Source organism: Lepisma saccharinum, chromosome 13, assembly GCF_977018435.1.
Source record: "Lepisma saccharinum chromosome 13, izLepSacc3.1, whole genome shotgun sequence".
Lineage (NCBI taxonomy): Eukaryota > Metazoa > Arthropoda > Insecta > Zygentoma > Lepismatidae > Lepisma > Lepisma saccharinum.
Window position 1 is genome coordinate 21691602 of NC_139241.1, and position 6000 is coordinate 21697601.

The following is a 6000-nucleotide window of genomic DNA, read 5'->3' on the forward strand; positions in this document are numbered from 1 at the left end:
TTTACTCAAAATCGGCTCGGGACAGAGAGCTTACACGTGATAAAGGCCTTGGGTGGCAAAAGGTTAAAGTGCCTACCATTTCTAATACTGACGAACTAGTTAAGGTTGGGTTAGGAAGGTACACATATTATCTCCCAGTATATAGATACAGTCCATCACAAAGAAATAGCACCACTCTTAAAAAATTGCATGTTTGGCGTGATTTAATAAAAAATCATGATTTTCATTCACCCTGTATGTGACCATGGCTCCGCCCTAGTTCTTGTCCGGTTCACAGGCTTGGAACAAAATTTATTGTTTTCTATATTGTCCAGTTGCCGGAAGATCGCTTAATAATTCATAGCGGAGCACAAACGCAGTAGTGCTAGTTTCTTGTGATGGACTGTATATACAATTGGAAAACAAATACACCTCAAATGTCATGTTTATGATTCATCCAAAGAAGAAACACAAGAGATATATAATTATTGGTACTAGAAAATGAAAAATGTACTGCGGTCATAAAGCGAGTATTACTGCTTTAAAAATGCATTGGTTAGGTTTGGTTAGAATGTCCTAAGAGTTTTTCTCAGTAGCAAAATTTACAGGTGCTACAACTCACTTTCCTCATGTCAAATTTTGCCAGAATTATTGCTTCCTGCAGCTTCGTTAAGGTGTATTAAATTTAAATAGAAGTTCAAATCCCTTTGCATATTTTATAACACTTTCTCTCGCCTCTCTATACATGTAGTAAATAGCAACCAACACTCGCAACTAAAATTATTTCTCTTGCTGTTTCAATTTCAATGATCTTTATTCTTGGGCTTTGGTTCAGTAAATGCTGAACTTTTACAAGCACAATTATATATATATATATATATATATATATATATATATATATATATATAATGTTATGTTTAGCAAAGCATTCAGGCTGGTTTGTATCAGGCTAACTTAGTAGTAGTAACATTCATTGCATTCATTTTTAACGTGAATACGTGTTATAACTATAACATTATTCAAACGAAAAACAAATTTTTGGATCAAAGGAGCATGTGTTCTTCCGAAATATAACAGCAAAATTGTGTTTATGTGCTTCTAAAAACAGTAAACAGCAAGAGGAATAATTCAACAATGCAAGCAGTATGTACACAAGAAAAAATGTACACAAGCAAGACCACTTCATTCTCACTATTCAAATGATTATTACTCTACACTGGAATGCATGATAATATAACTTACAGTTGAGTATTTTTCATGAAATGTCCTTCGTAGTTCTTGCTATTCATAGGTTTCAATTTCTAGATTTCACATCCTTAGCATCTACATAATGTTTTGTAATTGTTGGGGTTATCTTGGGCTAGAATCAATTTGCCATCCTTTTTTCCTTTCGGTGGTAAGTGATGGGGGTTAACGACACTGCAGGCTCATGTTTGCATCTGCCTTGTGAATGCGTGTGCTTCGCTCGTTTGCATTCGGAGTGGTGTTTATTATCCGAATGGCGTACGTCTGGTTGGATGGCTTCTGGAACAGGAAGCGCTTGGCAATTACTTTCGGGACCAGAGACAAGTGTCTGACATGGTGCGAGGAAAACGCATTGTTGAAGTAGGACAAGATTTGCAGGATAGATAGATGCGAGATGATTCTGAAACACTTATAGATAGTGTAAAATACGTTTATCCCCAGTAACAATTTAGTGCATCATTGAAAACCATTATTGTTCACTTGTTTCCAGACTGGCATTTCTTTTGGTAAGTACTTTTTTTGGTAACACTTTACTATACTGGAGACGGATGTCATCACATTTACAGGAGAAAGTACTTATGCAAATCATTTTCTGTAGCGTTCTTGATGTTCGGGAATGTAGTTTTTATCCATTTTAATGCGAATACATGTGGTTTTCTTCGAAAATCTATTCCCGACGTGCTATTGCTGCTGCCGCCATTTGCTTTCTGCACGAGAGCACAATGCGTAAACCCTGTAGTCAGTATTTCAAACCACACTGTGTTATTGCAACAAGATGACGTGTCGAGGATGCATCGTGAAGTTGTTGCCGGGTGAGGAAGATGTCGTGGAATTTGTAATTCAACATGGAATCTTGAAGAAAGAACTGGAATGCAGGACGTGGAAGGTTAAAATTAAAAGAATTCCGTGTATTTTCTTTCGAGAAAAACCGATGTTGTCCGTATATGCTAGTGCTAATGGAACCTAACCTAACAGGCCTAACCTAACCTAGTAGCCATACCTCATCCCCGTGATGGTTCGTGAATTTTTGGGCTAAAGTCAATGGTTTTTGGGGCTACCTGTGGATGGTTTGTGGGGCTAACGTCAATGGTTTTTGGGGCTACCTCTGGATGGTTTGTTTGTGTTTAATAATTACTCTTTATGTGAAAAATTCAATTTTTTTGGTGAAAACATTTCGTGAAATATTTTAAATTTTTTTTAAATTTAGGTATTTTTCGGTGAACAAGGTTACAACACTGCATGCACACTCCAAATCGACAAAACACTGGCACAACGCAAGATGAATGGGTAAACTATCGCCATATTGTGTGTGGAAATAAGGAACAAACATAAGTACTTGTTAATCTAAGAAATATACATTATTTTCGTTAGAAATTCATTATTTCACCTAGAGAAATATTCCACAATGCAGAATAGTACGTTATCAATATAAAAAATTGCAAAATAAATCATTGATATTTGTCTCATGTATAGTCAAGTAGTAAATATGCGATAATGTCCGGACACCTTTCACTCATTTATTTCCTGAATTTTACCACTGGTACTTACCTATTTTGCTTTGCGGAACATTCTTTAAGGTGAAGTTATACCTTTTTCCATAAAATACTGTCAACTTTTCATATTACGACTGATTACTTGTCTTACTTGTTCCGCTTCTGTAATAGACAATATGGCGTGCATTCGTAATGGATCATCGCGCGTCATGACGTGCCAGCTTGTGTTTTGTCGATTTTCAGTGCGCAAGCAGTGTTTCAAACCTTCATGACGGAAAATTACGTACTATTTCGATTTTTTTTTTCATGTTTACCTCCGCAAACCATGCACGTTAGCCCCAAAAACCATCCACGGGTAGCCCCACAAACCATTGACATTAGCCCCAAAATCCATCCATGGGTAGCCCCACAAACCATTGACGTTAGCCCCAAAAACCATCCACGGAGAGCTCCACAAACCATTCACACAAGGTTAGGTTAGGCCTGTTAGGTTAGGTTCCATTAGCACTCATTTCACTTCTAAATTCATCGAAAAAAGAAAGCGCGGCAAACATAGTTAAAAATAGAAATTTTCGTAAAAAGAAGGCTCGTTTGGAAACACTGCAGAGATCGCATGACTTTCAACGCTCTCGCCATCTGCACACACACAATGGAAACAACGGCATAATGTGGCAGGCAATGACAATTTCTTACGTAAAAAGTGATTAATTCTTGTTCGGCAGCATTAAACTTCGAAGGTTTTTTTTTCCGTGAAAGAAAATACCTCCAAGAACGTCCAGAATGCTAAAGAAACTCATTCCAGTAAGTACTTTCTCCTGTAAATTTGAAGAAATCCGTCCGGGCGATATCGCATATTTACCCCCTTTCGGTTTTTTTTTCCCTTTCCGGTTTCTGCTCACGGTAGCCCCAAAAACCATGCACGGGTAGCCCCACGAACCATGCACGGGGACGAGGTATGCCTACAAGGTTAGGTTAGGTTCCATTAGCGCTCTATTCATCAAAAAATCCCTCCGTACGTTCAATTCTGCATATCCGGACAACGGATTTTCTCCATTTCCTCGCATCAGGACGGATGTTTTTTTCATTCCTTATACAATAAGCTTTCCAACGATATATGACACGTATACCGTAGGAAAAACGTCTAATATAGATTCTTACCTTACCTTGTTTGAGCCCTTTTCCACGCATAGATGAAGCTGTGTCTAAATTTGAATAGCAAAACAAAGACTTTTACCTCTTTGGACTGCGATTTGGTGTTTACATTTGTTCTCGGTTAAGGAAATGCAGACAGATTATCGCTCCTATCTTGAGTAATGATTTCACTAAATGACATCCACCACATCTCAAAATCATAAATTATAATTTTCTCTCTTCCGGAGATTTATAATTATTATTTTTCTACCATATACATTTATTAACATGTAACTCCTATAATGATATTGAATTACTTAATTCAAACACCTTAGTCGACTATAATGATCAATTCTACATTGCAATTGTGGTTACGTGTATGGGCACAGCTATCTTTCCGTTCACCCTTGAATTTATGCAATGAGAGCTTCAAGAACTGACACAAAGCACCAATCTATCTGCTTACAACCTATGAACCAGTAAAAGTAATAATACAATTCCTAAAAATACGTAGCATGAAGATAAAAACCAAACCAACGAAAATAGTCTTGGAAAATTTGTGAGCAATACTTATGGGTCCATGAGTATTATCGTGCAAATTGTCCATGACTATTTTTATTAATTTTTCTCTTACATCCTATAGACGGTGTTAAAGGCGGAGCTACTGCGGAGAATGCGCACTTGTCTGGCTCCCCTGGAACATCCGTTTACGCTTACGGTGATATGGACGTTAATATGAAACGGCAAAGTGGAGATTATTTTACAAGGAAATAGTGTGTCAGCTGCATAGCACATGGTTGCACAGTTTGATCGGGAACAAATTTATTGAGTCAAGTATCATTTCGTAGGTTTCCGAAGGATGTAGAGAGGCGAAACCCGTAGATACAAGCAGAACGAAAAAAGGATTGGTACCCGTGCAAATTTGTACGACTTGCATTTTGTTGCAAGCATGTTGATCGCTTATCTGCGTATTGTGTTGTGGTGAAAAGAACGGCTCTTAGTAAGGTTTCAAACTGAAGCGACACGCGACAGCAGTGGTTCACACCGAAGTGACAAGCGAGACAGATCCATTTAGTCTATAAATAAGCATTTACCGCGCATGGGAAATCAAGTGTCAGGCGGCATAATACACGCCATAGGGAATCTGAGCGACACGTGCAGCTTGTCGCGTCCCTTCGGTTCGATACATTTCGTTGATCATGAGGATTCAGTTTCAAGTGGCACGGAGATTACACACCGAAGCGACAAGCAACGGCCCCTTATTCTAAAGGAAACAATCCACAATGCATACGAGTACAACAGACCGAGGCGACACGATACATAGTACTGAGAAAACAGACCAGTCCAAGCAACACGTGCATTTTCTAGTGGTGAATTGGTTCGAAAGGAAGCTTTCAGACTGCAGCGATACGTCTCTCTTGGAAACCAACATTAAAAAATAAACAACACCTTCCGAACGACATGACCATGACCATATTTCATTTTCATATTTTTGACAAACTCATTAATAGATTTCACAGTTTTACATGTAAGAACACTTTCTGGAAATATCTTGTGGTACCTCCATTTAATAGTATTTTTTTATACTAATACTCTACCCCTTACTTCAATGTGTTAGTTGTTTGTTGATTTATATATTTTTTCATATATAAATAAGTATGGGTGATGGTCAGACAATTATTGCGCAGTACTACACTGATAAACCAATCAAACAACGAAAATCGATTTCTGGATTGCAGAAAATAAAAAGTAACTACAAGTCTCTTCTTGAAAGTAAAAAAAAATATATTCCCAAAAACAGCAAAGAGATAGATATGATGCGCTATCGTAATCTTGGTAGTGAATATATAGAAATAAATATGAAAAAGAAAGTAACGAAGGATGCATTATGTAAAAATAATAAAATTAGCAGAAATTCACTAAATACAGGTCTAAAATTGTTGGGTGTTGAAATTATACCTAAACAGAGGTTAAATGAAAACAAAGAAGATCACATGAGAACAACTGAGATCAAGGATGAATCTCCAACTGCTAAAACATCTAAAAGCCGTGGAAGATCCAAACAGAAAGCTGGTCAAAGTATACCTTTAAAAAATAATGAAGTACCACCTGAGATTACAGATGAAGAAATTAATAAACTGCTAAAATAAAA

At 37.2% G+C, this 6000-nt stretch overlaps 1 protein-coding gene across 1 annotated transcript in view; it reads right to left on the reverse strand.

The window, feature by feature from the left end:
• LOC145996719 (uncharacterized) overlaps positions 1–4058 on the reverse strand; it is a 63326-nt gene extending 59268 nt beyond the window's left edge. The window contains exon 1 of the mRNA XM_083133244.1: positions 3876–4058. The gene's annotated coding sequence lies outside the window, so the exon portion shown is untranslated. The remainder of the gene's footprint in view (positions 1–3875) is intronic.
• Between the last annotated feature and the right edge of the window lie 1942 nt (positions 4059–6000).